Source organism: Artibeus jamaicensis, unplaced genomic scaffold, assembly GCF_021234435.1.
Source record: "Artibeus jamaicensis isolate MK-2021 breed Jamaican fruit bat unplaced genomic scaffold, CSHL_Jam_final contig_426, whole genome shotgun sequence".
In the NCBI taxonomy this organism is placed as follows: Eukaryota; Metazoa; Chordata; class Mammalia; order Chiroptera; family Phyllostomidae; genus Artibeus; species Artibeus jamaicensis.
Window position 1 is genome coordinate 11057703 of NW_026521826.1, and position 27526 is coordinate 11085228.

The 27526-nt window shown below is 37.4% G+C and overlaps 1 long non-coding RNA gene across 1 annotated transcript; it reads right to left on the reverse strand.

Moving 5' to 3' along the window:
- Positions 1-928: 928 nt before the first annotated feature.
- Positions 929-25726, reverse strand: LOC128627512 (uncharacterized). Its single transcript, XR_008391711.1, has 3 exons — positions 25624-25726; positions 7632-7713; positions 929-1123 (listed from the first exon to the last, which is right to left on the reverse strand). It is a non-coding gene; the product is annotated as an uncharacterized LOC128627512 (long non-coding RNA).
- Between the last annotated feature and the right edge of the window lie 1800 nt (positions 25727-27526).

A 27526-nucleotide genomic window follows, 5' to 3' on the forward strand; every position in this document is an offset into this window, starting at 1 on the left:
ATAGATTTATTTAAAACATCTTTAATAAAAATGATGTGCAAGGGTCTGAATGAATTAACAAATATAAAATTCAAATTGCAAGCTTAATTAGGACACTCTTTAATTGTCTTGCTATTGAGTCCATAAATAAAGAATTCATCAGAACAGGTAAATTACGGCGGGTCCTGAGACACCAACTCAGAAACTCTCTTCCTCTGAGAATATTTCCCCTTGGAAATCCAAACATTTGCATGACCCCCTTGAATGAATAACTGAAGGGCAAAATGCAAGTCACCAGAGGCGGACTTAATTATCTCTCTGGTAACTCTGGTGAGGTCACTACACATATCCTAATATTTGGTGAAATTAATTCAAGTGACCTGTGAGCCTTTCAGTGAAACCCAAAGAAGAGAGAGAATTAGATTTCTCTAGGAAATTTATATAAAGCAAAACAGTCTATAAATAGTTAACAACATATCATATATTTACCTGTCTTTTTAGAAATCAAACTTGAAATGAAATTCTTACATTTTTTAGTCCAGATATTTTAGGGGAGAAGAAGTTTAATAAACTAGCTGAAAATTAACATAATATTTTACAATGGCTTCATGTCTTCATAAAAATATTCAGGAGAACCAATGTAGCTGAATCTATTTCTTCTTTTTCAAAGGTAAGGCACTTTGCTGAAGGTGCATTGAAAGCACTGTATCTGATACAGATACAGATAGCATACAGATACAGCGTACAAATACACTGTATTTGTATTTTTGTGTAGGCATGCCCTGAAGACAAAATTAGCAATAGCTCGTGAAGTAGCAGCAGAGGCAGTGATGGGGTGGTCCTGGGAATAAAAAGAGCTGGGAAGGAGGAGAGGGAGGAGGAGAAGAATTTAATGAGTGCATATTTCTGACAGTTGTCAGAAGTGCTCTGGGTGTATTAACTAATTTACTCTTTCATACAGTACAGTGTGGGAGATAGTATTTTTATTATCCTCAATTTACAGATGAGGACACAAGGCTGAGAGTGAGTAGTAATTAACTTTGCCGAGTCATGTGCCTTGTTTACTATGACCCAAATTTCTGGTTGTCCAACCTAAACTCTTGCACTCTTCAGCCTCTCTTCCTTTCTCAGCTGGTTGTTTTATCTGGAAAAAAAAAGGCAAAATAATTTACATTGAGGTAAATGACTGTCAGCAATGCAGTCTTCTTTGGGGCAATTTTATCCAAGGAATAAAATTCTAATGGTCACATTTGTGTCAAAGCTTTGGGGAGGTAATCATTTCAGAGGGACTTCCCAAGAATCTGTAATTTTACACTCTCAAAGCAGCTGCCCAATTTTAACTAAGCATTAACTGTTAGGCTTTGTAGGCAAAAAAATACTTATAAAAAGAAAGAAAAACATCTATTCTGATTTAATTTTCATTTCATAAATGTTGCTATAGACTTAATGTTTGTGTGCCCCACAAATTCATGGAGATGGGATCTTTTGGAGATACTTGGTTTTGGGGGAAGTTGGAGGTGGAGTTGCCATGGTGGGTTTGGTACCCTTATGAGGGGAAGAAGGGGGCAGATGTCCACACACGTGAGAACATAGCAAAAAGGCACCACTCTGCAAACCAGGAAGAGGACTCTCATCAAGAACTATTTACATGGCAGTTTGCCATGAACTTCCTGGCCTCCAGAACTATTACAAGTAAATATTTGTTGTTTAAGCTCCCACTCTACAATTTTGTTGTAGCAGTTTGAACTAAGACAAAGGTCTTAGGCATATTATTTAAAAAACTTATTTATAGGCACCTTAAAGTTTGGGGTAGCTATTGAAATATTATTTATTTGAGTAATTATTTATTATTATGTATTTTTACTGGTGTGTAGTAATATTTGTGTATTGATATTTTAGCATACAACTTTTTGAATATTTCTTTTTGTTGTAATTGCTTACTTATTCTCTTAAACATTCTATGGGGATGATCCTACGAATCAGCAATAATAATTTTGTTTCTTCCTGTACTAGCTATTTTATTAATGACTCTTTGTCTCCTATTAGAGGAAGGCATTCATTTAATTTGTCCCATGGTGTATTTACTTCCTGAGGTGCCTGTACCAAAGTCTCATAAAGTAGATAGATTAAAACAAAAATGTATCCTCCCACAGTTCAGGAGGCCAGAAGTCTGAAATCAGGGTGTTATCCATTCTCCCTCCAAGAGTCCTTCCTTGCCTCCTTTGCTTCGGGTGGTTGTTAGCCATCGCTGGTGTTCTCCAGCTTGTGGTAGCATAACTCCAATCTGTGCTTCTGTCTTCACATGGCCATGTTCCTCTGCATATCTGTGTGAAATTTTCCTTCTTCCTACAAGGATCCCACACATTGGATTAGGGACTGCTGTAATTCAGTAGGACCTCACCTTAACTTGATTACACCTGCAAAGACCTTGTTTCCAAATAAGGTTACATTCACAGGTTCAGGTGGACATGAATTTTTTTGAGGTGGGCACAATTCAACCCAGTAAAGTCTACCTTCTTATGCTCCAAAATTCACTCCTATATGCAAAGTATTATTCACTCCATCCCTTCAAAATCTTAAACTATTCCAGCATTTATTCTAAACCCCAAACCTCATTTAAAATGATTCACTCAAAAAGTCCCAAATTTTGTTATCTAATTACCTGAATTAGGTATGGGTGAGACTTTTGATATGATCCATTCTGGGCCAAAATTTCTTTCCATCCAAAAAGTTGTGAAACTAGAAACTAAATAATCTGCTTCCAAAATACAACAGTGGGGCAGGCATAGGACAGACATTTCTCTTTCAAAAGGGATACAATGGAAGGAATAAAGGGGCTACTTGGTCTAGAGCAAGTTCCTCAACCTATTGGGGTGAGTTCTGTTAGGTTATAAAGCTGAGAATAATCCTCTGGGCCCATCAAGATGGCAGCTCTGCCTTCTGTGGATTTTGGGTCCACAGCTCTGTCCTTGGAGTAACTCTTCCTCTATTTCATCCCATCTCTGTCCCTTTCAGTACAAGCTGGAAGTGTTTCTGGTGGCATCAAGTTCTCAAAAACTTTGTGAGTCTCCCATGGATGTCAAAGGGGTTCACACCTTGAAACACAGCTTTTTATACAAGATCCTTCCTGGATTACCCTATCTCTACTCCTGACTTCTGCTGAGATGGTTGGTTGGACCCATGAGTCACACATCTTGACTCTTTAGCAAATGGTTTTCCAGTCACACCCTTTGCCCTGTTCCCAGAGAATGATATCTGGAAAGAATGAGAATTTTCCAAATCATCAAGAGCTGGTTCCTTTTGCCTCATAGCTCATCAGACAATTTATTTAGCAAACAGCAAGGAGCAAAGAGGTCACATCTTCCATATTTGCTTGAAAATCTCAGATAAATACAAAAGTTCATTGATTACAAGCTCTACTTTCTACCCAGTGGTAGAACACTCTGTATTTATATACCCCCACCAAGTTTTCTGCCACTCTATAACAAGGTAACATTTTGTCCAGTGTCCACCAACATTTTCCTCATTTTTATCAGAAACCTCTGTGCTTGTCTGTTTTTCTATTTCTTCTTCTTTGCTTTTCTATGCTGTCATTTTCTAAAGTTCATCTTTAGTTGCATTTATTGTTCATTGTACCTTGTGCTGTAGAATGTTCACACAATGTGATCTTTTATTATTATATATGTTTGATGCTTTATTTTATTTCCCATTATTTGTTGATTGTATACAATGACACAGTTGATGTGCAATCTTTTAAAATTAAATTCTAAATTTCTGTAGTTGTTTTGTAAATTTCCTAGGATACATTGTATAAACAATCATGTATGTCATCTTCCTCATTGTGCTTAGTTTCTTCTTGAAGATTTGAATTTCTTACTGTCATATTATTTCTCTTCAGTCTGAAGAATTTACTGTAAGAATTCTCAAGTGCAAGTCAGTGTGGTCTTTCTTTTCTTTTACCTGAAATTTTTCTTCTTTACTTTCATTTTCGATGGATATGTTTGTTGGATGTAGAACAGTGATTTGACAGTGTTATTTTCCCTTCAGCATTTTATGTTGTTACATTGTCTTCTAGTCACCAGAATTTCTGACAAGAAATCATATGATATTTGAATGATTTTTTCTTTCTTTGCATGTGGGTAATGTGTCATATTCCTCTGGCTTTTAAAAATATATTTTTTCTTGGTTTTTAGTATTTTGAGTATAATGAGCTTACCCATTTCATGCATATCCACTCTCAAGATTCACTGAGTCTCTTGATTCTATAAATTATATCTTTAACCAGCTTGAGAATTTTTCAGGCATTCTTTTTTCAGAATTTTTTGTCTCATTTTCTCTATCCTTTGCTTGTGGTACCACTATTACATGTGTGTTTGAATTTTACATATTGTTTCACAAGTCCATGAAGCTTTGTTCATTTTGGTTTGCAAACTCTGATTTGTTCTTCGGATTGAAAAAGTTCTATTGCTCTGTCTTCAAGTTTACTGACTACTTTCTTTGTCAGATGCATTTTGCCATGAAGCCCAATCAGTACACATTTATTTCAGTACACTGCATGTTTTCATTCTTGATTTTCCATTTGAGACCTTTCCATAGTTTCTCTTTTTCTTATGAAACTTCTTACATTTTATTTAATGAGAGAATATTTTCCTTTATATTACTGAGAATAGTTCAAATAAAATCCTGCCTGCTTATTTCAATATATGTTCATTGTGAGATTGGTTTCCACTGATTGTCCATTCTTGTGAGAATCGGTTAAATTGTCCTCTTTTTCAAACCTGTTGTCTGAATTTGTATTGTTCCCTAAATATTCTGAAGGTTCAGAGACTCTGAACTCTGTAACATTGCTAAATACAGTGCTGATCTTTTGGCTGCAATGCAAAATTCATTTTAAAATGAATTGAACTTGAGTTTGCTCTGTGCACGCATGGTTCAAAATCAGCCAGGAAGCTGGACAATGTTTTTTTTTAACCTAGGATTTGAGGCTCTACTTTACTGGCTCTATTTCTTTTGCAATATCTCCCTAACTTTCTGGTGGCAGTGATTATAACAAACTGTGTCTTCCTGTTCCTTAGGTCAGAAAAAGTCTGGATTTTCCACCAGTGTTTTACCCAGCCTGTTGTCAGGCTTGTCATTATAAAAAAAAAAGAAAAAGAAAAATTACCCTATGCCATTCTTTCTTCCAAATAGATTCTCTGCTATAATCTTCCTATTTTTGTTCACTCTGTGCTACTTTCAGGCAGTTTAAAAATTTTTGCCCGAGTTTATAGCTGTTATTTGGGAGAAAATTGATCTGGCAGGAGCTTCCTTGGCCATGCTTGAAATGGAGCACATAAAAAGTGACTTTGCATTTTCTTTGGCTGGAGCCACCAATATTTCATGTTCCCCAAATATATTTTCCTTTAATTTATCAGCTTGGGATTTGTACAACCCTTTGATAATATTAGTTTAGATTATATAGCTGTGTGAAGGTCAAACTAGGATTTAATTTCTTACAGAAAATATTCTCTTCCCCAAATTAAAGTTCTGTGCAGATGGCTAGTTCTCTTGAAGTATTTTTGACCCTGTCTTGGCGCATATTTCTAGCATTCTATTATGAATAGTATTCCTTCAAGAGTCCCAGTGGTTTGTAAGTATGTACTTGAACTTCCCAATCTTGCATAAGTTTAAGACCTTGACTGTTCTCTCCTTACGTGGGTATTAAAACACTAAGCACAGTACACACTTCTTTTCATACCAAGGAAGTTATCTTACACCTGGTAGATAGTCAAAATCTTTAACGTACTGAAGGAAATAGAAAAGTGTTAGAATAGTTATCAAGACAACTGCCTTACATAGGAGACATCTTTTTAATTTTTAAAAGATTTTATTTATTTTTAGAGAGAGGGGAAGGGAGGGAGAAACATCAATGTGTGGTTGCCTCTCACATGCCCCCGCCCCACTGGGAACCTGGCCCACAACCCTGGCATGTGCCCTACACCGAGAGTCAAACCAGTGACCCTTTGTTTCACAGGCCAGCGCTCAATCCACTGAGCCACACCAGCCAGGGCAAGGAGACTTCTTGACAAACAAGCAGGATAGGTAGCCCCTCCTTAATGGTGCTACTTAGAAAATGATGCAATGACTTATTTTATGAGTGAACCAGAAAATAAGTCATTAGAGAGACTTCTGGACCCATTAGAGAGATAAGTCTCAATCCCAGAGAGTTTACTAGTCTTGCTGAAAATAATGGGGCATTTATAACAACAGAATAACAATCCTATGCGTGACTCCCTGATATCAAAAAAAGGAAAATCTATAGAGTAACCAAATGTATATTACAACCGTTTAGTTCATGATGAAGTGACATTACTTATATATTTTGATTTTGTTTAAAGAGAACTAATATGTAATTTTTATGTAATAATGAAAAACTTTTGGAAACATCAATTGATGTAAAACTGTTTGCTAATAAAAATCCCTGTAAGAAAGTATTGTAGCATTAAGAAGAAAGTTATTCTAAGACAATGACTCATGAAAGAGTGTTAAGTGCCATATGCTCAGATTCCAAGAAAATCTTAGGATTTGGAACATTATTTTTATTACTAGTTTAGTGATATTTTTGAAAATCCAAATATGTAATTAAAGTAGCTAAAAGAAAAACATTATAAATAATAAGTTTAGATAATTTATTGTGAACTGCCTGCATTTTTATAAAGAGCTTATCAGTTTATTATTTTCTTACAAAGTCTAGGCAGTAGCAGCATTTCTCTGTGATTTGTATTTTCTCAGTAATATTGCGTTGTTAATTGAATTATATAGTCCATGGCATTAAGAACAACAATTTTGCCTCTGGGTATTATCTAAAAAGGCAACTAGAAAAATATTATCTATGTACTTTTAATTTGAGAAATCCCTAAAACTATTTTAAACTTCATGGGAGTTCAGATAATCGGGAGATATATTTATCGTTAATGTTATTTTCAAAACCAAAGCCTAATAAAAAAGAAAATGAACATATTGACCCTTGAAACCTGGCTCTATCAATCATTGGCTGTACAACTTTGGGCATTTTATTTAAGATCCCCATTTTGTAATTTGTAATATAGGAATCCTTTCTAATAACATCCCCAGAAGATTGCTGGGGGCAGTAAATTACATATGTGTGAACATGCTAGGCACGGTATCTGGAACTTTGCAGTAAATGCCCCAGAAATGTTCGAGTGCTTTAAAAAAAAACCTTTCTTATGTTCAGCTTGTAAATTTTAAACACATTACTTTTCAGAAGTAAACTGTGGAGTTTTATAATACATTTGATTGCCCTTTCAGTGGATCTTAACCACAAGACTGTTTGAACAATATGGTTAAGATTAAGCATAATAAAAAACAAACAAAATATGAATTTGAAATCTCATAGTGAAATGCAGTAGCAAGAAATTCAAAGACATAAAGACAAATCTATTGTGAGAAATAACTAATATAAGCTATTCTGATTTAAGTGATATATGGAAGTAGAAAAGAATAAGGTTTTCTCACCTAGTATAAATTTATCCCAATGGATAAACTGTCCCTTTATGATAAAACCAGGAGTAGCTTGCTCTGCCTGTAATTAATAGAGCCAGAAAGATAACTGCCAAAAATGTAGCTTTCCCAAGGTTAAGAATGGAACTTACTTGCTAGTACATTTCCAGAGTGGTGCATGTGCTTCTTAATTAAGAACATCACATTTAGGCTGTTTTCTCTCATTCTGAAAAACTTAAAAAAAAAACCATGTATTTATTAGTCTGAAAGATATGGCCACGGGATGTCAGGGCAACAGCAGAGTAAGGATTTCTGAAAACCCTCTACTCTATAAAAGTAATAAGAATATTGGCAAAAATGATCAGAAAAAACTTCTTCAGATCTCAGGAAATTAACCAAAGATAATAATCCAGGGAGTATCTATTTAAGAAAAAAACTGCCTAATTGTGGAAATGAGAGCAAGTTTTGTGCAGTTTTCACTTGCCTTTCCTGTCTCCCATTGGCCCTTCCAGCTCTGCGGTAGCCTTGGAAACAGCATGCCATCTCGGGGAAAACCAGTGGCCTGGCAGCCACTGATGGTACAGGCCCTGCTTCCAGGGAGCAGTCATTATTTTAATTGTCTGTGGTTCCCAGAAGACCCCGTTTATCAGCCTTGTCTTTATTTGACCTAACTCAGGGCTGACTCAAAGCAACCACTTTTTTTGCAGGACATTTGTTGAAATCAATCAGTGGCACTCTCTCGGTATTCCAGTGGCCCTGTGTGGTGAGTAACAGCAGGGTAAACAATAGCCAAACCAAAGAGGTTACAAGAAAACGCTGGCGGGAAGGCTGTCTTGAGGGGAATTTGTGAAGCTCTGACATGTCCCTCGAATCCAGAAGGTCACATGTATACACAGAGCTGCATACGTGCCCGGGGCTGAACACATGCTTAGAAAAGGGTTTTCATCAGCACAAATGGATGGCAGCATACAAAAGAATGGAACTGGACTCCTACCTTATGCCATGAACAAAGATTAACTCAAAATCTAAATGTTAAACAATAAAACTTTTATAAAAAGGTAGATGTGAATTGCCATGACCTTGGTATAAGCAATTTTTTAACTCTAACAACAAGCGCACAGGCAACAAAAGATAAAATAGTTAAATGAAATTTGTCAAAATTAAAAATGTTGGTGCCTCAAAGAGCACTACTCTTAAGAGACTGAAAGGACAACCTAGAGAATGTGAGAAAATTTTTGGATATCATCTATCTTATACGGGACTTGTGTTCTGGATATAAAAATTTGCAACTCAACAATAAAACAGCAAATAATAAAAATGGACAAATGATTTTAATAAACATTTCTCCACACACAAGTGGTAAATAAAGCATGTGAAAATATCTCAAAGTCATTAGTCATTAGGGACATTCTATCAAAAACTCAGTGAGAGACCACTACGAACAGTCGTTAGGACAGTTACAGTAAAAAAGACTCACAATAACAAGTGTTCACTTGGTGAAAAATTTAGAACTCTCATACATTGTTGATGATAATGTAAAATGCTGTAGCCACTTGGGAAACAGTCTGTCAGTTAGTCAAATAACTAAAATAGTGCTTCCAATTGACCCAGAAATTCCACTCCTAGCTGTCTACCCCAGAGGAAAATGTGTGTTTAAACAAAGACTTGCGCATGAATATTCATAGCAGCACTTAAATATAATAGCCCCGAAGTAGGAAAAACCCACAATGTCCATCAATGAACAAATGTATGAACAAAACATTTTATAGCCATATAATGAAATATTATTCAGACATAAAAACAAATGACATTCTGGTATATCCTGAAACACAGATGCACCTTGGAAGCATTGTACTTAGAGAAAGAAGCCAGAAACATTAATATAAAATGTCTAGAAAATACAAATCCACAGAGATAGAAACTAGGTTAGTGACTGCCAAGGCCCGAGGGGAAGGGAGAAAGCAGAGTTGCTGCTAATGGAAATGGGGTTTCTTTTTTTGGTGGGAAAATATTTGGGAATTACATAGTAGTGATGAATGCACAACTTGGTGAATATGAAGAAAACCACTGAAGTGCACACTTAAAAAATGTGAATTTGATGGTATTTTTAATCTTAATTTTTAAAAAGGTATGAAACAAGGCACAGCCATGAAATGGAGAAACTTTATCATACACACATCTTACGACTAGAAATGGACATATCTAGACCTAGGAATTATTTTTCACAGAAGCAGTATAAGCACTGATTTCCTATATTTCAAGCACTCCTAACTTTGTAAAAAAGCCCTCAATGGCATATATTATGCAATAATTGGCTTGAAAAATGCTGATTTAATGAAGCCAATGAGTCTTTAAGGCCCGTTTATCATGCAGTAGACATAAAATCTCACCAAAGTCCTTTTAGTCTTAATCATAACAGCATTGGACATATTTGGGCAATTCTTTATATACTTTTCACATCTCATTTTATTCTTTCATCAACCTTCTCAGTTATATTCAGGCATTTTTGTTCTCATTGTATGTACAAAGAACCCATAAAACAGAGTATTTAAGGATCCTATTCAAGACTTCATAATAAATCAGTAATGAGAGCAGATCAGGCTCCTGATACCAATTTTTAAATTATTTCCAAAACACAGAGAAGGGAGACTCACACAAAGAAAAATGTCCACTTTAAGCATTTGGTGAGAACATTTTCTTAGCAGTTTAAATAAAATCAAGCCAACATTCAATTTTATTGTGCTGGGTGAAATGTCCCTTCACTCCCTATAATGCCGCCTTTCTTTGAAGGACTTGAAGGATCTTTAGGAGCTATATCAGTTCTACACTGCGAGGCAGAATGTGCATGTTACCACGTTGCTCTTTTGAAAAAACATCTCACTCTGGGCAGTTCACAGATTACAATATATTAGCATGCAAGATGTTAATTCTTGTTTATAAAAATTACTGAAACAGGTGGAGAAGTCATTATGGATAAAAATAGGTCTATTCCTCATACAGACTCCTGAACAGTGGCTTTTGAAAATCAACAAGGAAACTAAAAACATCTGGTGAAACCTAGCCCAGAGAATGACACCCTGTCCTGAAGTGACAAAGAGCATACTGACAGGGAAATCCGTTGAAGCCTGGAGCATATCTACACTGGACTTCCAGTAGTTTCTATCATCGGTGGTGTTTTCTGTGCCCCCTGGACTTCCTTGGCTGTGCCATCGGAATCTCTGATTAAGAGCTGAATGAGCACAGCATTTGTCTAAGCACTGACTCCTGTTACTGGGTCAGCTGACATCACCCAGTGAGCAGAGCTGTGTGCAGGGCTCAGAGTGCTGACTCCACCCTGAGTCAGAGGTGGGTGCTCTGCCTGACTCACGCAGCTGCTGTCTGCCCTCTGCATTTATTTATCCCAGTTATTTTGTCCCTGCCACTCTTGAGTTATTTTGATTGAAGAAAGAAAGAAAGAAAGAAAGAAAGAAAGAAAGAAAGAAAGAAAGAAAGAAAGAAAAAAGAAATAATTTGCCCCTTTTCTGAAAAATTAAGATCTTTGGAGAGTTTTGTGTGGCTTCCCTAGGCTGGCCTGGGGACTTGAAAACTCTAGAAACAAGGGCAGAAGTCATAAATGTGAAGGAGGGAGAATCAACACAAGGCTACTTAGGGTAGTGGACAAGTGGCTAATACCACTGCAATAAGAACACATTGATGTGTGCTGTTCTTAAATACAGAGGTGCTCTAAATGATACCAAATCATTTCATAGCTTTTTTTCTGGGCAATGCTGCCAGTTAACCTTTTTTTTTAAAAGACTTATTTTTTAGAGCAGTTTAAGTTTCACTGGAAAATTGAGGAGAAGGTTCAGGGATTTCCCATATACTCCTTGCCTGCACACGGGCACAGCCTTCCCAGCTATGGACATTCCCCAGCAACTGGTGCATTTGGTTTAATCCATGGACCTGCACTGACATGTCGTCATCGCTGAGTCCGTACCTAACGTCAGGGCCAGTCTCAATGCTGTACCCTCTACGGGCTCGGACAACTGTATAATGACACGTATGCACCATTATGGTGTCACTGTCCTAAAAAACCCCATGCTCTGTCTGTTCATCCTCATCCCATCCCAAACCTTGGCAACCACTGATCTTTCTTACTATCTCCATAGTTTTGTCTTTCCCAGAAGGTTAGAGAATTGGTATCATACCGTAGGTAGCCTTTTCCGACGGGTTCCTTAGGTTAACCTTTTGGAGTTTTCAGTTATTAAAACTCATGTGTAACAAATGGAATTAAAAGACTTCCCATCATTTAGCACATTATTATTTTAAAACTACATTTTGTTTGGATAACTTTTTTTAAGCTATCATGCTAGTTACAGAACTATCAGCATGAACAATAGGCATTTATATGAATGCATCAGTGTGTCCACACATGGATTCATGGAGAGGAACTGAGAGTGTGTTAAAGGGGAGAAAATAAAAGAGTGGGGGGGTGTTGCTAAATCGCTCGGTAACTCAAATATCAACAATGCTTTTAAATAGACTGGATCCTGACACCGCCGTGCTCTCTGCACTGGCTATTCTGGGAGTAGTACAGACTTCAATTTGCTTCATGTGTTGGAGTTCAAAGGCACTAAAGCACGTTGGCAAACAGAGTGAACACAAGAGATAATCTACGTGTCAGCCAGCAGCAGATAAGAGAAATGAAACTGTCTGGCTGAAAATGGGGCTGTTGGTAGGAGCAGGGACTGAACTGGAGGAAAGTGCACTGGAAACAATATTAAGGGGCAACATTTAGTAGCTTGGCTCATTCGGAGTCTGCAGCTCAGAGTTAAAAGAAAACACAGGATATGTAATCCCAGTGGCTTTGGGTGCATCAGCATCGTTTGCAGCTGGCAGGGCTCCTGAGGAGGTGACATGTTGGAGAGAAGCTCGGGAGCTGCCCCTGGGAGCTGAACTGTTATGCACGCAACAGGAGCCCTGCATTCCCACACTTACAGCTCTTCCACATGCATGCCAATGGCTAATTCTTTCTGAGAAATTAGAGAAAAGAAATGGAAAACCACAAAGGCTGGAAGAAACCAGTGAAGTTATTCTATTGCAGTTTGCTTATCAAAATGCAGGCCACAGAGTAGGAGGAGAGGCTCATGCTATGACTACGGATTCACATTAATGTGACAGTGATTGGTATAATCACTGCTAGACACAAAGTATAACGTGGCTTCCTATACATATGTTTAGCTGGCATACTCCACTGGTTAATTTACTGAAAAGAAGCTATTGCAGAATTGTGTTCTTGGCTATTTTCTTAATTTAAAAAAATTATGTTTTATTGATTATGTTATTACAGTTGCCCTAATTTTTCCCGCTTTCCCCCCTCCACACAACACCTCCCACTCCCTCAGGCAATCCCCCTGCCATTGTTCACGTCCATGGGTCATGCATAAAAGTTCTTTGTCGACCCCATTTCCTATACTGTAACTGGTAACTTTACATCCCCATGGCTATTCTGTAACTACCTATTTGTACTTCTTTTTTTTTTTAACGCTGAATTTCCTCCAGAGTAATAAGAACAAAATCTGGTTGTTTTGCATCAGATAAAATAGTTTAGTTGCCATAACATGACTTCTGTACTTTGAGTCATTCATTCTCCTTGGTCATTTGATACCAGAGTTCAGCTCTTTGACTTGCAGTAATTACCAAGCCTAACCTGCCCCAGTTTATTTCTGTTTGTTCATAGGTCCTGTCTAGTCACATGTACCCTGATTCTCAGTGGTCATCCATGATTCAGAGGGAGTGGGAGGGAAGGAGATGGGGGAGATGGAGAAATGGAAGAGGGGAGGTGGGGGTGAAGAGGAAGAGAAAGCAGGGGAAGGGAAGGAGAAGAAAGGGAGAGTACGAGAATCTTTTGTTTGTTTTTTTTACAAATTTTTATTTATTTTTAAATTTCAGGCTACTTGTTTTCTTAACTAGCACTGTTGATGTGGCTATTTTAGTTTGGTTATGAGTAAGACGAGACTGTTTATCACATTGCCTACGTTTTTCTTCAAACAAGCACCTGTAACTGAATTCAGTGGGAAGGGCTGAGAACATGTCTAAGAAAAGAATTTGGCTTCAATACCTATTTGACTGTAAATAAATTGCTTGTGAGACTGTAGATATGAAGAGTTCATTGTATCAAAGTTATCTCTGAGTAAATGCTGAATTTCATAAATAATAACAAAAATCTTTGGATGTGTCACCTTCTAAAACAAACTGGAACTTCAAATAACTTCAAAATGAGAAAAAGCTTTTACCAGCTGCAGAGTTAAAATGCAGATGTTAGTCGCAGTTTGGGCTCTTTATTAAAAAACAACCTGATAAATGCAAAATTATTTGTAAAATATGTATCTGTGTGTATACTGTGTAAAAACTATACATATTCTACATGTGCATAATGTATATAGTTATACACATATCTACTGTATACTATAGTTTTATATATGTACAGTATATATAAAACTACATGTATATACACACAAATGTACATTAAAAAGTCTATATATGATAAAAGTATATATGTGCAAGTTTATAAAACATATAAAAGGAGGACTTCTGGCCAAGACGGAGGCGTAGGTGGAGACATTGTGCCTCCCTGCACAACCATATTGAAGGACAACAAAGATTTAGAAACAAAAACACAACAAAAACAGAAAATTGAACTGTACTGAAGTCCAACAACAATGAACCATTCATCCAGACTGGTAAGGGGGGCAGAGTCATGGACTGGCGGAGAGGGGTCCAGGCAGAAAGAGGCAGTGGTTGCTGACCTGGACACGGGAAAGAAATGAGCAAACCCAGTGAGGCACGCAAGGCGTCTGGCTAACTGCAGACACACATTTGCACGCAGATAAACCAGGCAAAAAATGGGCAGTGAGACAGACTGTGCAACCCAGGGCCCCAGTGATGGGAAATAAACCTTAAAAGCACAGATTCAGAAAAGTTTCAGAAGTCGAGGTGCCAGGAGAGGCTCCCAGCCTCATAGGAGAGTTCTCTGGAGAGACATACAGGGTCCTGGAATGTACACATGCCCACCCACCTGGAAACCAGCATCAGAAGGGCCCGATTTGCTGGTAGGAGGTGGCAGTGGGGACCGAAATCCAAGATAGAGGGGAACAGACCCAATTGCTCCCTCCCTGACCCTGCCCCCACATACAGCATCACAACCTAGTGACTGGGTTCACCCACCCTGGTGAACACCTAAGCAAAAATGGGCAGCAAGACAGACCGAGCAACTCAGGGCCACAGCGATGGGAAATAAAGCCTAAAAGCACCAATTAAAAAGGTGCCGGCTTGTGGGAAGTGGCAGAGGGGACTGAAATCCAAGAGAGAGCATAGCAAGCACCACTGCTCCCTCTCTGCCCCCACCCCCACACACAGTGTCATGACCCAGTGACGTGGGTTGCCGCGCCCTGGTGAACATTTAAGGCCTCACCACTCCTACATAACAGACAGGACTTGACCAAAAATGGCTCAGTCAGAAGAACAAATCAAAGCCCCTGAGCCAATACTTTTAAGCGACCAAGAGATAGTCAACCTATCAGATGCACAGTTCAAAACACTGGTGATCAGGATGCTCATAGAAATGGCTGAATTTTGTCGCAAATTAGATGAAAAATGAAGTCTACACTAAGTGAAGTGAAGGAAAATGCACAGGGAACAAATAGTGATGGAAAGAACACTGGGACTCAAATCAATGGAGTGCACCAGAAGGAAGAAAGAAACAACCAAACAGAAAAGAATGAAGAAACAAGAATTCAAAAAAATGAGGAGAGGCTTAGGAACCTCCAGGATATCTTTAAACGTTCCAACATCTAAATTATAGGGGTACCAGAAAAGGAAGAGTAACAGCAACAAGTGGAAAACTTGTTTGAACAAATAATAAAGGAGAACTTGCCCAATCTGGCAAAGGAAATAGACTTCCAGGAAGTCCAGGAAACTCAGAGAGTACCAAAGAATGTGGACCCAAGAAGGAATACACCAAGGCACATCATAATTACATTACCCAAGATTAAAATGAAGAAGGGAATTCTAGAAGCATCAAGAGATAAGGGCACAGTCCCCTACAAAGGAATTCCCATAGGACTGTCAGCTAATTTCCCAACAGAGAGACCTTGCAGGCAAGAAGGGGCTGGAAAGAAGTATTCCAAGTCATGAAAGGCAAGAACCTACATCCAAGATTGCTCTATCCAGCTAAGCTTTCATTTAGAATGGAAGGGCAGATAAAGTGCTTCTCAGATAAGGTCAAGTTCAAGGAGTGTATTATCACCAAGCCCTGATTATATGAAATGTTAAAGGGACTTATCTAAGAAAAAGAAGATAAAAAAGATGAAGAGTGAAAGGACAGCAAACTCACAGTTATTAACAACCACACCTAAAACAAAAGCAAACTAAGAGAACAGCTAAAACAGGAGCGAAGCCACAGAAATGGAGATCATATGGAACATTAGCAACAAGGGAGTGGGAGGGGAGGGTGGGGAAGGAGGTACAGAGAATAAGTAGCATAGACAGTGGGGAGAGAATAGGGGGAGGGCAAGAGTAGTGTGGGAAATGTAGAAGTTAAAGAACTTATGACACATGGTCATGAACTAAAGGGGGGAAGGTGAGTGGGAGGGGGTGTACAGGGGGGAGGGGAATGAAGGGGGGAATAGAACAACTGTAATGGCATAATCAATAAAATATACTAAAAATAAAAGTATGTATATACTGAACAGTATATATGTAATATATTAACATAATTAATATGTTAATGGTGTAGTTAACATTAATAATATATACTAACTATATACAGATAAACTTTTTAGTATATGATACATCAATATATGCTATGTTAATATATATACTATAATATGTGCTGATATGTATTTTTTTAATGGAAAGAAATCTAATTTCCTTTCTCTTTGTGTACCTATGTGTGATGTCCATATATGTCCTGGTTTATTTTATTAGTTGTGATCAAGATATCCTTTAATTCTAAGTGCCCATATCTCAGAATGTAGTCTGAGGGCCCTCAGGCTCCGGCTGTCTGAGGATGGAGCTCAGGATTTCACGGTTTCACACACTGTCACCTCAGGAGATGCCAGGCTATCAGCAGATTGAGGCTTACTAGATACACACTTACAGAAGATGGACAGCAGGGGGCAGAGGTGTCCACATGAAGTGGCAGATTTGATTGTCCTGGCTGGGGGACAACCTTGGGCTTCAGGCACTTACTTTTAGAACTTTCAAATAAAGATTTCTTGCCTGTTCTGTTACTTTTCAGCCTCCAAACAAGTAACTGTATAGAGGCAATACAAATTTCTTGAACAAAATTTGGATAATAATAAAGGCATTACAACAGAAACAGCCAAAAATAATTACTCAAATCTTCATGTGCAAGAAATATATATTTTGATAATATTTTGTCTTATTTGCCTGTATACTTTTTTGAGCACACATCAGTATATATATAAAATGTAATACAAATATATAAAATACAAACAATAATACATAAAATTCAATGATATATATTACAGTCATATATATCATTTTACATATCATGTTCATTCATACATGTATACTTTAAAAAATGGAGATAACTTTGAAATATTCAATTATGAATTCCATTTTTCTCACTTATACTATACTTTTGCTGAGTTTTGGTTGTGCACACATAAGCTTCATTACGAAATACAACAAGCTTAGCCACTTTACAAAAGGGATTAAGTATTATACTGACTGTGGGCTGGGAAAGAAAGAGCAAGATGTTTCTTATTTTCTCCAGCACATCTGGGTCACAGAGACTAAGACATGAGTTCATTGTAAACTTGCATTCGACTATACCCTGTCACTGTTAAGTTTTGTTGCAAAGAGCTTTAATCATTTTAAGAATATCAAAGCACATTTCCAAGTCTCAACACATCTCCATAAACTCTCATTTTATGTATTACAATATATACATTATACTTATACATTTATACAGCATATACAAGTAAGTGATATATATTTTATGCCTTAAAATCTCCATCTTGAGGTTTTCTGGCATTCTCCAGACATGTATTCCACAGAACTCATCTTCAATCACTTTAGTTTTCTGTTGTGTAACTTGATAGCTTGACTAATACAATTTTCCAGACTGCTAGGAACTAACAGTCAGAAATTCAATCAGGTAAGTTTACTCTTTCTTTTAATACATATTTTGTGAGTTTCTACTACAATTTAATTCATGGAAAAATGGTAAACAAAGAAGAGTCTGCCAAGTTTCTATCCTTTGCCTAAAATGTCACTGTTGAAAAATGATGGCTACAAAATGATGTTTTTCTCTATAACTTTTATGTACATTAAGAAAAACTCTATTTTGAATATTTCCAAGTCAAGCACACAAACCCTGGAGAATCTGCAGCCCCGTAGTGGGGCTAGAAATGCAGTCCGTCTCAGCCGCACTGCTCACAACGCTGGCTTTACGTGGCTTGGATCCGTTAATGACTCATAAGACCTTCCCATAATCTGTGGCCAATTAACCCAATGAAACTCAGCATAAATTGGTTAACATCGAGTTGTGCTAGAGAACTTCTTAGGTCCTATTGTGGATTAAAAAAGATTTGCGTCTTTTTCACTAAATGTTATTGATAATTGGACATCCATGTGGAAAAATGATAAACATAAACTTAACATGGAACTAAATGAGAAATGCAAAAAATTTAATGTATATAAAAAACATTTAAAAATTTCATTATGTCCATAAGGGAGAAGATAATTACTTAAATCAAACAACAAGGGAAAAACAAAAGCCATGAAGGCGTTAAACACATACATACATAACATTTGATATATTTAATATTTGATCAAATATTTTATAATAAAGATAACAAATAAGCCACAGATGAGAAGAACAAATAGATTTACAGTATATGTAATTTATAAAGATTGAACAATGGTGAGGATGTGGAGAAAGGGGAACACTTTTATACTGTTGGTGGGAATGCAAATTGGTGCAGCCACTGTGGAAAGCAGTATTGAGATAATTTAAAAAATTAAAAATGGAACTGCAATTTGACCCAGCATTCCCACTTCTGGGAATTTATCTGAAGAAACCCAAAACGTGAATTAGAAAGAACAGAAGCACACCTATGTTTATCGCAGCATTTTGTACAATATGCTAGATGCTAGCATCTGTTCAAGTGTCCATGAACGGATGAGTCAGTAAAACAACTATGGGACACTTACACAATGGAATACTACTCAACTATTAAAAAAAGAATAAAATTAAACCCTTTGTCACAACATAGATGGACATGGAAAACATTACGCTGAGTGAAATAAACCAGTCAGAGAAGGACAAATACCAGGTGATTTTACTCATACATGGAATCTAATAAACAAATTGAACTAACAAGCAAAATAGAGGCAGACTCACAGATGGAGAGCAGATGACAGCTGTGGTGGGGCTGGAGCGTTTAGGGGGGTGGAGGAATGAAGCACAAAGGTAGAAGGACTCACAGACATGGACGTCAGTGTGGTGATTGTGGGGGAGGGGGGTGTAAGCAGGCTAAATGGCAACGGAAAAAATACAATAAAATTTTTAACTTCAAAAAAAGAATTAGTAATCACACTACTTAATGTTCTCTAACAAATCACCAAAAGAGAGAAATGTAGTCATGTTAAATAAAATAGTGAATAAAAGGTAAACTCAAAGTCCATTAGCAGAATACGTGAGTATATTTATAGATAGTTATAAATTAGAATGTATTATTCCCCCAATTTTTATATTCCTGAACTTTTTTGTCAAAATAGTTCTAGTCTCTTTTTCCAACAATTTAAATGAGACACTAAAAGAATATTGTGCTGTTCATGTAAATTACAATATACATGCCAATGGAGAGAATTGGATTAAGTATAATTTTGTTTAAATCTTCTCAAAGCACTGTGTTTTTTAAAAAAATAAAAACTGAACTAAATGAACTAAATTTATATAAAAGAAAATGGCTGCTTTTGCTAAATAGCCTCATGTACCTGAAATCTTAGGTATTTTTGTCTGAGATAAGAGCAATCTAAATGGAAATAAAGTTACTTTCTAATTGTAAATTCTTAAAAGATAACCTCAGAGAATAATGCAGGCTTTATAGAACACTAGAATCTGAAGAAAGATAATTCCTGGCACATAAAACTGTTGGCCAGAATGAATAGGCCAATGATACCAATGCCCAGTTTAGCAAGGTGGCCAAATTTCAGGGCTCTGAGGAACTGTAATGGAGGGAAGAGGGTGTGTAAATAGTTCAGACTGCAGAGTGCAGAAGAAAAAGGAAAAATAGCCATATAATAATGGCATTGGCTTCCCAAAATGTGGATCTAATCTCATTCCCATTTAATAGATTTCAGTGTCTCCCTATTTCCTATATTTTTGGCTGTTATAGTTTTTCAGTAGCAAATTTTGTAGGATTCAGACACCATCACTGTAATTCCAAAAGCTTTTGCATAGATCACTCATAAGAGTCAGTCCTTTGCCTCATCTCAGGACACTTCTCAGGCTATTTCAGGTATCTGAGGAGTAGATTTGGAAGAAGATGTCACTTTTGGCAATAAGATTTGGTTTAAATTAAAAATAAGCCCTTGCAATTAACCCGCAGGCAATTCTTTAAAATACTTCAAAACTCATGCAAAAGTTTGGGATCCTGGGTGCTGTAGTATGTGACTCAGTTTTATGCCAAGCTGAACAGCTCTGGGTGGGGCCAACAAGACATCTCATGTCAGTGACAATAAGCAGAATTTCCCAATCTTTTAATTATAGGTTGTGAAACAAATTGGTTGTGAGAACACCCAGCCTTTTACAATGTACCATGCATGCCCTGTGTCTGTGCGTTATCACCACAGGCAGCCTCACAGCATTCTGGTGGTGTTAGTGAGATTGCCATTTAAGAGGCTTTTGTAAAGTTTTATTCATTCTTCTGCTTAAGTAACATTGACCACATGAAAAGAATTACTTGGTGCCATCCAGTGATCAGTTGTGTTTCATTTAAATGTTTTTATATTACAGAAAAATAGTGGAAAGGTGAAACATTTTATCAAGCTAGTCACCTAAGAAATGATATTGAGTGAGGTGGTGCCCTAACATGACAAAATTCAGGAGCAAAGTCTGTTAAACCTGTTCAAAAACATACGTGTGTGTTAAACAAGGTGTGACACAGTTTATTTCTCCACTATCTAGATGCAAATTTCTATTTCATATTCTTTATTTACTTTTTATTAATGAAGAATCCATAACCTCAAATTTTAGGTCCAAAGTTTTATATAGTTTATAACAGGAAGTTAGCAAACGAGTGCTGAAGAGAGCAATATCTTTATTTATTTCTGGCAACTTCTGCCATGGGGAGTAGCCAGCCTCTGTTATGTTACAAAGACTGAGAGCAAAGGGTCATATTTACTTGTATGAAAGTCCATCAGTCTTCCAAACCCAGTTCAATTTATTTTGTTTTCTCATCAACCTTACTCCAGAAACAAAAGACTAGACAGGGGAATTTAGGAGAACAGGCACTGGCCTTTTAAAGTAGTAAAAGCTGGAAGTCCACAGGAACATGATAAGCAAAAGAATGAAGCAAGAGAAGCAAAGCAGCATGGTGAGCTGTAGGCTGGCATTTATAGGAAAGTTACACCAAACAGTCATGGTGGTTCTGCTTATGTAGAAAATGCAATACTCTTAAGTAAGCCCTGTACCCTCGTGATGAATAGAGTTGCGATGATGGTTTTCCCTATTGTGCTATCCATTTGTACACAATTCACTAACAAATAGGTATGTGAATGTTTCAGTAATGGCCTAGACCTTTACTTATTTCCTTTTAAAATTATATTTTATTGTTGAATCTGTTACAGTTATCCCAGTTTTTCCCTGATTGTCCCCCTCCACTCAGCTGCCCCCTCCCTTAGGCAATTCCCACACCATTGTCCATGTATATGGGTCATGCATATGTGCTCTTTGGCTACTCTATTCCCTATGATGGATGTTACATCCCATAACTATTCTGTAACAACCAATTTGTACTGTTTTTTGCCCATCCCCCCAACACCCTTCCATCTAGCAACCATCAAAATGTACTCTGTACCTAAGATTGTCTGCTTCTGTTCTGCATGTTTGTCTATTTTGTGTGTTTTTTTTTAGATTCAATTGTTGACAGATATGTATTTCTTGCCATTTTATTGTTCATATTTTTGGTCTTTTTCTTTTCCTTCTTAAAGTAAACCCTTTAACATTTCATGTGATACTGCTTTGGTGGTGATAAACTCCTTTAGCCTTTCTTGTCTGGGAAGCTCTTTATCTGTCCTTCAGTTTTAAACAGTAATCTTGGTTGTAGGTTCTTGTTTTACATCACTTTGAATATTTCTGGCCAATCCCTTCTAGCCTCCAAAGTTCTTTTTAAGGACTCTGCTGAGAGTTTTATGGGAGCTCCTTTGTAAGTAACTAATCACTTTTCTTTTACTGTTTTTAAGGTTCTTTCTTTGTATTTAATCTTTGTCATTTTAATTATGATGTGTCTTGAAGTCGGCCTCTTTGCATCCATCTTGTTTTGGACTCTGTGTTCTTCCTGGACTTGTATGTCTATTTCCTTCAGCAAGTGAGGGAAATTTTCTTTCATTATATTTTCAAATAGGTTTCAAATTTCTTGCTCTCTCTCTTCTCCTTCTGGCACCCTCATGATGCGAATGTTGGCCTGCTTGAAGTTTCTACACTATTTTCTTACACTATCTTCATTTTTTTGGATTATTTTTTTCTCGCTCTTCTGATTCTTATTTTTTGCTTCTTTTTTTTTTTTAAAGATTTTATTTATTTATCTTTAGAGGGGAAGGGAAGGAGAGAGGGAGAGAAACATTAATGTATGGTTGCCTTTCATGCATCCCCTGCTGGGAACTGGCCTGCAGGGAACCAGCTTGCAACCCTGGTATGTGCCCTGACTGGGAATCGAACCGCGATTGTCTGGTTTGCAGGCCCGCGCTCAATCCACTGAGCTACACCAGCCAGGGCTGTTTTTTGCTTCTTTATGTTCCATATCACAGATCTGATTCTCAGCTTCATCCACGCAACTGTTGATTCCCTGAAAATTGTTCTTTATTTCAATTAGTGTATCTTTTGTTTCTGACTGGATCTTTTTTTTTTTTTTTATGCTGCTGAGGTTCTTACTAAATTAAGTGAGCATCCTTATAACCAGTGTTTTGAATTCTGCATCTGATAGATTGCTTATCTACATTTTATTTAGTTCTTTCTCTGGAGTTTTGATCTGTTCTTTCATTTGGGTCATTTCTTTGTCTCCTCATTTTGGCAGTCTCCTTGTGTTTGTTTCTATATATTAGGTAGAATTGCTATGTCTTCCAGGCTTGGTAGAGTAGCCTAATGTGGTAGGTCACCTATAGTGTCCACTGGCACAGCGTCTCCTATTACTGGAGCTGGGTAATCAAGGTGTGTCCACTGTGTGGGCTATGTATACCTTCCTGCTGTAGTTGAGCCTTGATTGCTATTGGCATGTACAAACTAGGCCACCACCTGTGTTCTCTCCTGGGTCACACAGCATAAGCTACAAAGCAATCTGCAGATGTCTGGTACTTGTGCTGGGTTTGGAGGTGCCCAGGAAAGGCCTGGCTATGAACTAAGGCTGGCTTCTGCTAGATCTGGCCCTGGGGCAACTTAGTGAGAGGTACTAGGCTCACTTAAGCAAGATGCTGCTTGTTTGAGAGAATTTAGGAAAATCTGAAAGATGGGCCAAGGTAAGCCATTTGTATGGAAAACCCCCTGGAAACAGCTTGAGTGGGTCCAAAAGTTGGGTGGGGCAAGGCTTCAGGGAATCACCAAGGTGGAGCAGACAATGTGAGCCTGGTTGTTGGAGCCTTAGGCATGTGACACCCACCTGCCAGCTCTGAGGCTCTGTCAGGGGAGAGATCAGAAAAGGAACAATGGCCTCTGCCAACACTTCTGTCTGGAATAAAGTGCCCTCCAGCCCTGTCATTGATGCCAGACAATTCAGTTCTTCTCCATATGTCCTCCTCTTTCAGTCTGCTGCCCCTGTGCTGGAGCTCAGAGATAGTGAGCCTGAGTAAGTTAATGCATGAACTCATTAAGAGGAACTGCCTGGGATTCCAGCAGTTTCTGTCTCCTACAGCCTCAATAACTACTGGTTTTTACAGCCAGAATTTATGGAGACTTAACTTCCTGGTAATGGAAGCCTGGGTTGGGGGACCTGGTGTGGGGCTGGGACTCCTTGCTCCTGAGATATCCCTCTCGATTTATATTCATCATGTCTGAGCATAAGACCAGTCTGTTCCATGCCTCTGCTCTTCCTACTAGTCACAATACTTCTATTCAGCTCAATTTCTGATGGTTTCGAGTGGTGGTTGTTCTATAGTTTAGTTGTAATTTTGATGTGGTTGTGAGAGGAGTCGAACTGTATTTATCTATACTGCCACTTGACTGGAAGTCAACCTTTACTTTTCATACTTAACATTATCTTTTTGGTGGTTTGAAACTCTGGGTGATAATGTGGGTGTTGGAGTGTGTTTGGGCAGTTGACAACAAACAGCAGCAATGACTCATCATTAATACTGAATATGAAACCTAACAGACTTTTAGAGTTTTCACTGGAATACCCAAAAGCACTGCATTACATTCTCAACCCGAAAAGAATGCCAATAATTAGTATGATGTAAGAAGTTACAGTCAACTTTCCCAATAAGTCCAGTTTTTTTGCTTTGTTTTTTTAATTTTTAGAGCAATTTTAGGTTCACAGCAAAGCTGAAAGGAAGCTGCAGAGATTCCCCATATATTCCCTGCCCCCACACATGCACAGCCTTCTCCATTATCAATATCTCACCAGATGATACATTTGTTACGATTGATGAACCTGCATTGACAGGTCATCAGCACCCGAAGTCCATGGTTTACCTTTAGGGTTCACTCTTGGTTTTTTCCATTCTATGGGTTTGAAGAAATGAAACATGACATTTACCCACCATTATAGTATCATACAAAAATCCTCTGTGCTCTACCTGCTCATTTCTCCTCACTCCTACCCACTGATTTGTTTATTGTCTCCATAGTTTTGCTTTCCCAGAATGTCAGAGTTGGAATCATACAGTTTGTAGCCTTTTCAAATTGTTTTTTTTCACTTAGTAATATGCACTTAAGATTTCTTTGTGTCTTTTCATAGTTTGATAGTTGATTTATTTTTAGTGCTAAATAATATGCTTTTATTTGGCTGTATCACCTTTATTTATCAATTCACCTACTGAACCACATTTTAGCTGCTTCTGAGTTTTGGTGATTATGAGTAAACTGCTATAAACATCCATGTACCTGGATGTACATGAATGTATGTACATAATTTCCAACTCTTTTGGGTAAATATTATAGAATAGTCACTCAGGTTTTGAGAAAGAAATGACTCAGGTCCTGGGAGATCAGAGAAAAATAAAGGATAAAATACAATGAAAGCATAAGCTGAAATAGAGCTCTTGGATTGTGCAATGTGCTCGGAGCACTAGAAAGTAGAATAAAATAGTAATCCAGAGAGCTCCTCACCCATGAAATGAGTATTTTGTGAGCAGGTTTATCTTTCTCCATCTTCTGAGTGAGACTCTGGATTAGTCACACACTTCAGGTGACAGACTCTCCAAAATATTTCAAGATTAACCCAAAGGGTACGAGGCCTTGCAAATACAAACATTGAAACAAACATCTTTCCAGAATGCACAGATTTACTTTCTTTACAGTGACTAACCTTGTGCATTACATTTTCACCTACTGCATCAAGCCTGAGAGGGAAAGCGATGTTGTATGTGCAACACTATTATCTTCATGTCAGGAGACTGATTGCAGTGATAGAGAGGTTTATGATGCGTCATACTCTCCAGCATAAAAGCTACCTTTCCCCCTAAAGCCATTTAATATTTCATTCCAAGGATACTCAATGATGTCAAAAATCTGAATCCTTTTTGTTGTATAAGTAAGAGAAATAAAACATCAATTTACATAGAAATCCCACAGATGCGACTTAAAATCAAGCCATAGATCATCCAGGCTGGCAGTCATCATAATGCTCAGTATTTTTATGACTCAGAAAACATCACATCAGGTGAAACGAATAGTATTTTCTATTAAATGTCACTCACTCAATTCCAGGGCTGGTTATTCATCTGTGTTCCACACACAGCCTCAAACACTGTAGTTAAAATCAACAGACAGCTTGAGTTGGGATCTAGGAATCCTGTCAGCAGTCACTGTTACTCTAGAAATCAAGAAAGAGAGAGAAAAAAGGAAGTAAATGTTCTAATGGGAAGAAGATAAACACTTTCGTGTTGTGTGTTTAAGGAAAGCATGTACTTTCTAAAGCTTTAAATTAGACTTTCTAAAGCTTTAAAAAAACAACTGCTTCCCAAAATCTATGAGTCCCAGAGCAATTTTGCAAATTGGTAAGGGGAGCAACTTCCAGTTGCTAAAAGCCCCATCATTCAATGAGATGAAGCATAGGGCAGACGACGGTCAAAGCAAGTGATAGTGCTGCTGATGACACGTGCCTACCAACACGGATGGAATTTCCCACAAAGTATAAGCTGTGTCCTACGCCCCAGCATGCACTCCTCTGGCCATCACTTCAGCAGGACGTGCCTTTCCAGGTTGGTAGTCTACATTTTAGGCTTAGACATTAAGTTCCCTGATGCACAAGACATGCTCACTTTATCTCACTCTCAGCACAAAGTATGATAATCATCTGTTTGTTTGGCTCTACTACTAGTCTGTAAAATCCTTGAAGTTTGAACCTAGGTTTGGCACCCAATGATACTAATAAATATTCTTGGGATAAATGCATATGTGTACATAGTAACATTGAAATCCACTTAATTTTGTTGTTTTTTATAAAAATACTAAGCATGTAAACAATACAACTGAAAGTACCAAACTGCTACCATGTAAATCATGAGTGGTACTAATTGGTATCTCCTTTCCTAACACCCATTTGTGTTGGTTCTTGTTGTTTCCAAAATAAATAAATATTAGGTGCCAGGGAATTTCACATTTCTTAAAACAACGATGTGAGAATACCTATGCATTTCCACTTCAAGCAAGAGACTTCCACTATAAAACTAATCTGTGTATATTTGATTATGAAATCTGATTTCTCTCATAGGTGGAATCTAATGAACAAACTGAACAAGCAGGATAGAGACAGACTCATAGATGGAGAGCAGGATGACAGCTAAGGGGTGGAGGTAAATTAGGGGCTGGAGGAGTAGAACAAAAAGGGAAAAGAACTCATGGACATGGAAAACTGTGGTTGGTGATTGTGGTGGGGAGGGTGGTATAAAGGGACTAAATGATATGAAAACAATCCAATCTAAAAAAAGAAAAAAGAAATAAATCTGGACGAAATGTCTGTCGTACCAGGACTTGAACTATAGTTTAAAAGTTTTAGTGAATATAAATGTCACTGTCATCATTTTAAAATTATATGTATATTTTAACGATCTCATTCTGTTCCATTTTGACACTTATATTTGGTCTGGCAGCACTGGGTAGTTGCATAGATTTAATAGATTTTGAATCGCAAAACTACAATAAGCTGCCTACAACACCTACTAAATTTACCCTCTAGGATAGATATATCATAATAATATTTATATTAGATTCTTCTGTAAGGCCTCCAATAATTAGTTTTAATCTACTTCTTATTTTTTAGCATTATTATTTTTTTACTTGTAAATAGTTTTTTATGAACATAAAGTGTTTCAAAATTATCCTTTGTTGTCATAAACAAAATTGTGGTCATTTTGATAAAATCCAACATACTACTTTAAATCATTCATTCAAAAAAAATACAAATTGCTAGTAACATTCAGTGGAGCATATTTGATGTATATCGTACGGCTGAAATTGCTGGATATGCGGTCAGAAATTAACATAGCTGTGGTATAATTTTCCTGAATCAAAGACACCGCCATAGAGGTAAAAAGAGGTGGGTTGGTGGGGCCGATAGATGAGCAATTACAAGATTATTTTCCTAATGAATGAATTTAT